The following is a 10,064-nucleotide window of genomic DNA, read 5'->3' as shown; positions in this document are numbered from 1 at the left end:
AGCAAGCGCTACACAACCTGAAACATTGGGTTGCTAAATTTCATTTAGGAAAATGATGGATGTCTAGATAGGATCCAGTATGCTCATTATGATGAGTTAATTTATTATGCATTCCCATGAAGCTATTAAATTCCTGCCGGCAGGTAGCTTTGAAAATATTTTTACAAAATTTATTTTCTTATAAAAAATAAAATATTTTGATGTTTCAAAATAATTTTTATTTATGTTCATGGGAATTGCAAATTTAGACATGAGCAAATAGGTGAGTTGTCCTACTTAAAAGAGTTGCCTAGAATAAATGATACTGGAAGGGATTGAATGTAAGATATTATTTATTAATAATTAATCCCATATTATGGAAGAGCTTTTATGAACAATTGGTCGGATAGGGATTTGATTGTTAAATTAAAATTATTAATTTGATTAATAATTGGTTCTCGATATGGGACCCAATTGGTCTCACTAATGTCATTAGAAGAGGTATACATGCAATACAATTTTATTTCTATCCTTAATTGTTATGGATAAAGTTTTTGAATAAATCTATTTCTATCCTTAATTGTTAGGGATAAAGTTTTTAAACAAATCTACTCTATCCTTAATTGTTATGGATAGAGTTCTAGATAATTATGAATTGTTTAAAGTTAATATCTCTAAGACTAGTGTAATCCTATAAATAGGGTTCATATGTAGCCTTATGAGAAGAGATTTAAAATATTATGAAGATAATATGAAGAAATAGATTTTTGAGAACCTATCTCTCAGTATTGCTCCTCTACGGTGACGAGTGAATTTTAATTGGAGGCTTTTTCTCTTGAGGAAGCTATTTCGGATTGATCTCGGGACAGATTATTGTAAAAATTCGGAAAGCGTTTCAGGTATTTTTCTAATATTTAATTAATTTTGATTAATAGTCATGATATGCTTAAAGCGTTTCAGGTATTTTTCTAATATTTAATTAATTTTGATTAATAGTCATGATATGCTTTTTCCGCTGAGTTGTATTTCATGTTTCCAACAAAAACCCCAAAATACCCATTTCAATATCCCACTTAAATCTGTATCCCTAACCCATCAAAATAGAGTAGTGATCCACATCAAAACCCATTTACCCCAAAATCATCGACTCCAACCCGAGCCCTTTCCTCTCCAACCCTAGCCCCAACTCCAGCCCTAACCCCAGCCCCAACCTCTACTCCTCCCTCGACATGAAGGATCTCGTTGAAAACCTCTTCCCCGACTCCGACGAGGACTCCCCTCTCTCCTCCAACAAACTCTTGCTGCCGGTAGAGGAAACCCTAGCATGCATGCCCAACATGATCTTGCATCTCATTGTAGGCATTCAAAAATGGCAAGCTTCAAAATATGAAGAGGATTGTCAGAAAAACGAACCTCGTCCTAATTTGAAACAAGGTTCATTGTTTAGTGAAATTTACTTTAGGAACAAGGGTCGCCACGCAGCGAAACGCAACACCAAAGACGAGGTTCGCTACGTCGCGAAGCTCGACATTAAAGTTCATTATCGAACAAAGCTACTTTTGAAGATGAAAATCGTCATTGGATACGAGGTTCGGAACTCACCACCAGACGTAAAGCTCATTAGTGAAGATGAGGCTCGTCAAAAGAAAATTTACAAGACTTGCTACGTAGTTGGACTCAGCTATAGGAGACAAAGTTTGTTAGTGAATACGAAGTTTGTCAGACGAAGTTAGTGAAGACAAAATTCGTCGGAAGAAGCTGACTTACTGTGAAGTTTATTTTGTAAGGCAAACCTCGCTGCGTATCGAGGCTCGTCTTACTTGACGAATCCCGTGGCTCGTCGTCCACATGATATTTAGTTTTAACGACTCTGAAAACTTAGTCAGCCATGTGGGCTAATCTTCAGGAGCATGTTACGGCGCATGCTGATTTAGAGGAGGTAGTTACGCCCCTCTACTCGTGATTGTAACACATCGGTTACATGCTTAAACCCTATAAATAGCCATGGATGGCTACCGAGGAAAGAGTTTTGGTTCGTTCGGATTTTTAAAACTTTTGGTAATCATTAGAAATCAGAGCTCCTACGTTTAGATCTGGGATTCGAACCTCGATTCTAGCAGCCTAACGAACGTCAGAAGCTCCAGTAATCTTGTTCTGATCGTCAATGGGAGGCAATCTCGACTCAAGCATGGGGGAAGCATCCTTTCACCACCAAGAATCTACGTTAAATAAGGCAGAGCTGAATTAATCTTCTCTTCATCTGTAATCGAGAGAGAGTGTGAGTGATTGTAAGGGTTTCATACCAAGTGATCGAACCCAGTTTTCTTAAAATAAGAAATTAATCAAACATTAATTTTTTGACCCTACACTCATTGACAAGCAAAACAACATCGAGCTCACCTTCGGTGAATTCTCCATTACAAGGATCCACCAGGCTAAGAATATTGTCATCGTCCTCACCCTCATCGATGCTGCGTTTCCATGGCGCCTTGCCCGAGACGATGTCCACGTCAGCTGAAGGCCCCCACACCATATTCACCCTACTACGACTCCTCCGAATCAGCCTCAAAAACCAAAAGATCTACTAAATTAAGCCTGCGCTTCTAAAACTCTGACACAAAGTTTGTTAAGTACTCCTAGAGTGAGGGGCGGACGGGGGTGGGAGCCAATAGGGCAAATGCTAATCTAATCTAATTTAGATGCTAAATTAAAAACTAATAATGCAAAATCCTTGATAATATGATATACAAGAGGATATGCAAGGATAAACAATTATACAATAGGCGATATAAATAATAAGCACAAGATATAAGAGAGATAATGCACCAAAAACACAATTGCAAACAACAAGAATTGATCACACGGAGTTCGGTCAACCCACGACCTACGTCTCTGCTCCTCACCTCGAGGAGATCTCCACTATATCAACATGAACTATACAATAACGCCTTTCAGCGTTCATCGATAATGTTTACAATACATGTTGTCAATCACACAAGCTACACTCTTCTAAGTGTTGGACTACCCATGTTATCTTTCTCAAGTGTTTGGATTTACAATCTCTCCCTAGGCTTTACTACCAACTCACTCCTCTTGGAATTAACCCCAATCTCTCTCCAACCATTCCTCTAAGTGTTCTTGTATATTACAACGTGTTTTCACAATGAGTGCGAATAAATATTTTGTTCTCTAAACAAGTGAGAACGAATTGTAAGCTCTCTCAATGAAACACTATCACAACTTAAATGTACAATATGTGAACTACTTAAGCTCAAGTAGTTGTGTGTGTGTGTGTAAACAATGAGTAAAATAAAATCAAACTCAATTAAATCTAGTTTATATATAATAATCAATAATATAAATTAGTTAGAGAAAGAGTTTAGAAAAACTTCTCTAAACAAAGAGATGCAAATATAGAGATTTGAGGTTGAACTCCTCAAAACTGAAATTGAAAGCATTCTCTTTGTAAAACTCTTTTTGCATAAACCAAACCATATTTAAGCTCTTGAAACAAACTGTCAAAAACTCAGTTAAACATCCATAAAAAAGAAATGAGGCTTGAGGGCTTTTTATAGCCTCTCAAACAACAAGATATAGAAACTAGCCGTTATAGCAATTTTATCGTTGATCGGTCGACTGATCTAGAGAATCGGTCGAATTATTAGACTATAAAAGATCGGCTAAAAAAATTTGTATTGGTCGGTCGACTGGTGGAACCCATCGGTTGACCGATAACATGATATTTTAGATTCTTAATTTTGCTAAAAACTTAATTTTCTAAAATCGATTTAAAATAGCAAATTAACTTCAAAAATAGTAAAACTTGGGGAATTGTATATATATGTGAAAATAAACATGTTGGAAAAGGAATATCTAAAATAACATTTCCCATTTGTGAAAACTCATCAATTTGCAAAACATTCAAAAATACGAACTTGTTAAAACTTGATTTTGATAAATTCCTTTCAAACAAGCTCTGAGATTCTTTTTAATAGATTGATAGACTTTAGGAAATGTGTAAAACAATGTCATTTAGTTTATAATCCAAAAACACATTATATTCTCAAAAGTGATAATCATAAACAAATATGTTTGTGTATATGAATAATTTAAGCTTTAAGCATAAACACATAAAGTATAAAACTAAACTACTATACCCAAGCTAAAAGTCTTCATTTGAGCTCGATCTTGGACAAAGTATAAAACTAAACTACTATACCCAAGCTAAAAGTCTTCATTTGAGCTCGATCTTGGACAATCCTCAGCTTGGTAGTACTAAACTACTATACCCAAGCTAAAAGTCTTCATTTGAGCTCGATCTTGGACAATCCTCAGCTTGGTAGTATAGATGAAGCATGATCTCGTATTTGACTTGAATTGTGATGGTTTCATTTCAATTTTCCTTCAACCTCCAAGATATCGCTGTTAATGCTTAATTCTAACCATGGAGGAAGTTTGTGTAGAATACCTAACAAGCAAATGCAAAACACTCGACAAACGATGTTAGGAATTGTTTGTTAATCATCAAAACCAGATTAGACAATAAACTCATAAACATGAGACCTACCAAAATTTTATATTGATGCCTGGTTGTTTACATTCTTATTTCTTCCAGGGTTAAAAGGGTCACCAAAATGTCAGAGAATGTGGTACCTGGTATCCTTTCTGGAGTTGTGAAAATATCTGGATTTTTCACAAGCTCTGCTGTGAATTCAAAGGTTGGAAAGAAGTTCTTTGGATTATTGTCGGGGGAAGTTGTTCTAGCTTCTCTTGATGGATTTGGTATGTCTCAGTCGCTCATACTCAATATATTCTAAAACATTATTTTATTGAGTATTTTATTCTAATATCACATACTCTGTTTAAAGTATCAGATTATGACTATTGTTTACTTTTGAATTTCTATGTCTTATAGTAATTTAAGCATTGAAAAACCTTCTCTTCTCCGAGTTAACATATATACTTGTTTTGATTTAGATGAATGTAGTACTAGTCATCTAAAGGGATAATTTTTATCTACTTTAATCTGGATGATGCCGAAACAGTCTGATAGGTATGCCTATGCTATATCTTGTCCATCAAAAGTTATAATCAGGATCAGACTTATATCAAAGTGATTTGAAGTTCATTGCTTGTTTTAATCTCCATATTTACCTCATTTCAATATTTCCTCACAAATAAATCTACTGTCATGAATATTGGTCATATAAATAATCAGCGCTCTTGATGTGAGAAATAAGCCCCATTGTCACTTGATGGCTTCAAATTTGTCATTCAATATTAAATTAGTTGAAGACACTTTATGGTAGATTGCATTGTAGAAGTCTTTCAAAATTGGGTTGGAATATCAATAACTTAGAGTCTTGAAGTAGGTAATGTCAATTATGACTCCAATTGAATCTTAGAGTAGGCAATTGCTGTTAAATTTACTTTCATGATTGTTTTGTGCAAATCCCTCTTTATGTACCATTTACACCCTTATTTTAGTTGCACAAATGATATTATTTTACTTCTCTTTGGTATTGTCTGCTGCCACTTTCATATGAGGAAACACAATGGCTTTTTTGTATTATAATACTTAAAATCTCATCACGTTATATTCAAACATTTTCTCACTATAATGTTTGCATAATAACTCTGTTCATCTGTAGAATACTCAAATTTAGATTGTAAAGAGAGAATGGACCACGTTAGTATTCTTATCGACCAGTCAGGGTGCATCAATTGAGTAGAGTTCCTATATTTCTTATTGACCAGTCAGGGTGGGTCAATTATACATGCGGCTATGGTAATTCGACAAAATAATGACATTCTTTACTCCTATATTTCTCACTACTTTAGTGTGAAGACATACCGCAAATGCTACTCCTTTCCTATATACCAAATTCCTGACGATGACAAGCCATATGTATATGATGAAAATATGATGATCCGGCCGCCGACAACATCAATTCTTTGTGGAAGACCAAGAACAAAGCGCATTCCTTCAGGGTTGAATCCCTATAAAGAGTTAAAATATAGTAGATGTTAACAATATGGTCACAACCGTATAACATGTAGACAACCTATTGCAGACTAGATATATTCTAAGCAAAATATTACAAACATGCATGCGTTTTGTGTTATAGTTTTGCGGAAGTGGCATACTTTTGGATCAATGTAAGACACATTTTTATCATAATTTTGGATGTTAGGTATGTGTTTGTTATGTGTTTTGTATGATTGTTTAGTTATGTGATACTTTTGGATCAACGTAAGACATGTTTTTGTCATAATTTTGGATATAAGGTATTTATTTGTTATGTGTTTTGTATGATTTTTTAGTTACATGATACTTTTGGATCAATATAAGATATGTTTTTGTCTTAATTTTGGATGTAAGATATGTGTTATATGTTTTGTATGATTGTTTAGTTATGTGTTTTGTATGACTTGTGCACAAGTATACATGCTATACTTATAATTTATCAAGCTACACTTACAGTTTATCACGCTAGACTTTCATATCATCACGCTACACTTTAAATTTATCATGCTATACTTTTAGTTTAACACACTACACTTACATGTTATCACGCTACACTTTCAATTTATCATGCTACACTTACATGTTATCACACTATATTTTCAGGTTATCACGCTACACTTTAAGTTTATTACGCTACACTTATATTTTATCATGCTATACTTTTAGTTTATCATACTACACTTACATGTTATCACGTCTTATCACACTATACTTTTAAGTTATCACGCTACACTTTTAGTTTATCATGCTACACTTACATGTTATCACACCACACTTATAGTTTATCATGCTACACTTTCAATTTGTCACACTACACTTACATGTTATCACGCTACACTTTCAGTTTATCATGCTACTTTTAATTTGTCACACTACACTTACATGTTATAACGCTACACTTTCAATTTATCATACTACACTTATATTTTATCATGCTACGCTACACTTACAGGTTATCACACTACACTTTTAATTTATCACGCAACACTTACAGTTTTTGACGCTACGCTTACATATTATCACGCTACACTTACAAGTTATAATACTACACTTCCAGTTTATCACGTTACACTTTCAAGTTTATCATGCTACACTTTCAGGTTATCACGCTACACTTTCAGTTTATCTCGCTACACTTTCAGGTTATCACGTTACACTTACAGTTTATTACACTACACCTATAGGTTATCACGCTACACTTACATGTTATCATGCTATACTTATAGGTTATCACGCTACACTTTTAATTTATTATGCTACACTTACATGCTATCACGCTACACTTTTAATTTATCACGCTACACTTGTAGGTTATCACACTACACTTTCAATTTATCACGTTACACTTTCAATCAAAGAGAAATTTACATGCAAGATCAGGCTTGGTTGCACTCACAAAAATTACACAAGAACAAAATAGCACTCACAAAACTTTCAGATTATCTACTTCCATAGTCTTACGAACTCCAAAATTACACAAAATCCTACAGTAACAAAATCGCACTAACAAAACTTTTAGATTATCTACTTTCATAGTCTAACAAATTGAGAATAATATTTTACAAATCAAACTCTAAACACATATTTATACACAAAAATATGAACAAATTTGCATATAACAGTAACAAAACTTTCAAATTATCTACTTTCATAATCTAACAAATTTGCATATAACAGTTGGCTTGGCTGAACTCATAGAACTGCAACAAAAGCTGAGATTGATGGCATCTAGCATCCGGTGAACTTAGCTTGAGGTTGACGTTTATATCCTGAAATCAAATGATACACGGATCAAAAGAATAGTGGGCGCCGTAATACACAGATCATAGAACTACAACTCTCGAGAATCAAATCGAGCTCCTTGATCAGCTCCTACTGGTCCTTCAACAAGAAGGTCAGGCCATAATTTAGCAGATTCTCTTTAGATTTTGAGGCTTCGGAGGGGTCGTGGTGGGAGCCATAGAGCTTTATGACAGCCTCGTCGTGGGCAAGCGGCCACTGGATGCCGCTGAGGGCGCCGTAATACACAGATCATAGAACTACAACTCTCGAGAATCAAATCGAGCTCCTTGATCAGCTCCTACTGGTCCTTCAACAAGAAGGTCAGGCCATAATTTAGCAGATTCTCTTTAGATTTTGAGGCTTCGGAGGGGTCGTGGTGGGAGCCATAGAGCTTTATGACAGCCTCGTCGTGGGCAAGCGGCCACTGGATGCCGCTGATGTGGGCGAGGATGGCGACTATGTTCTCGGCCTGGCAGATCCTTGTGACGGAGAACTTGCAAGAGGTAAGCTCGACGCTATTCTGCTTGTCGATGAGATGCAAGATCGCGCCGGGGATGCATACTAGGATTTCCTCTACTAACGGCGAGAGTTGGTCGGAGGAGGGAGGAGAGTCCTTGCCAGAGTCGGGAAAGAGGTTTTCAACAAGATCCTTCATGTCGAGGGAGGGGTAGAGGTTGGGGCTGGGGTTAGGGCTGGGGTTGGAGAGGAAAGGGTCGGGGGTTGGAGTCGATGATTTTTGGGTAGCGGGGTTTTGATGAGGATCGCTACTCTATTTTGATGGATTAGGAATACAGATTTAAGTGGGGGTATTGAAAGGGGCATTTTGAGGTTTTTACCATTTGAATATATAAATACAAGATACTCTACTTCTAAATAATACAATTTGGGTTTAAAGGCAAATACAAAAGCTGATTGTGTTTAAAGATACAAACAAAAAATGTTGGGCTTAAAGATAAATCAAGGTAAATTTTTAGGTCTAGAAATAAAAACCCCTTTCCATTATTCTAATCATCATCATCAAAATTGTTAATTAGTAGGATGCATGACCTACTAATTTTCTAAAGTTTATACCAAATTTAAACCTTTTCTTTGTAGTTTTATTCAGAATTTGACGTTCCTTTTTCCCTTGGAGTTCAAGGTTTCTGGAGAAAAAAATAGATACCATATATTATGTGGGCTTTAAAATATTATATTCAATAACTTATAATTGGAGTAGAATGGCGTTTTTATGATATTTTTCTGAATTTCAAATGTTATTATGCATGTGCGTTTTTTTGAGGTTTTACTTTTCCTTCTTTTAAGCGAGGAGGCCATATGTTAATATTAGTTCAAGCTAATAGTCTTTCAATTAGTGTTTGGTAAACAACTATTTTCATCTCTTTTATACCAATTGATGTATAACGTGACAATGGTCATGTATATTTGTCTTTAAATATCAATGTATCATATTGTTTGATCCCCCCCACCCCGCACCCCCCGCACCCCAAACCCCCTACCAAAAAAAGAAGAAAAAAAACCGCACCCTTTTTAGGTTGTGCTATATTCAACTTTGTGAAAGGCCTATAAAAAGAGGCCCATCTTAATCTGTGGCTTGCTACACTTTGTCAAGAAACTCATTGGGCATTGAAACCCATTATGCGGTAGTAGGGATGACAAAATGCACCCAAAATCAATTACCTACCCATATCCACCCGTCAAATAAACCATCTAAACCCAGCCATATAGTTAAATGGGTCATAAATGAGTGGATATAGTTTTTATTAAAGATAAATGAGTCATTAATGGACGGGTTATTACCCACCCATTTACCCGTTTAGATGGATATTGTTTTAAAAACACCCTCAACGCTTCAACACGGGTTATTACCCACCCATTTACCCGTTTAGATGGATATTGTTTTAAAAACACCCTCAACGCTTCAACAATTACAAAACTTATTTTTACAAAACTTATTTTTAAAAGTTAAAAATTATAGAAAACACTTAAAATGACTAAAACCCCTTAAAATTTGAGATTTGCAAAAAACACCCTTAAAGTTTAAAATATTATAAAAACGCCCTCAAGAGTTAAAAATTATAAAAAACTATCAAAATTTTCTAACCTCACAAATGACACATGAAATTCAAAAATTATCACCAGCCCACTGAAAATTTATAATTTACAAAAAATACCCTTAAAAGTTGTAGAAATGAGAAAATCATTCTCAAGACTTCAAAATTACCAAACAATCTTAGAGTTTTCTAAACTTGCAAATGATATATAAAATCTAAAAAAA

At 35.0% G+C, this 10,064-nt stretch overlaps 1 pseudogene; it reads right to left on the bottom strand.

Annotated features, from left to right (window-relative positions):
• LOC109821612 lies at nt 7,929–9,527 on the bottom strand (annotated as a pseudogene).

Source organism: Asparagus officinalis, chromosome 8 (genome assembly GCF_001876935.1).
Source record: "Asparagus officinalis chromosome 8, Aspof.V1, whole genome shotgun sequence".
In the NCBI taxonomy this organism is placed as follows: Eukaryota; Viridiplantae; Streptophyta; class Magnoliopsida; order Asparagales; family Asparagaceae; genus Asparagus; species Asparagus officinalis.
This window is presented reverse-complemented; position numbering and strand designations above follow the sequence as displayed.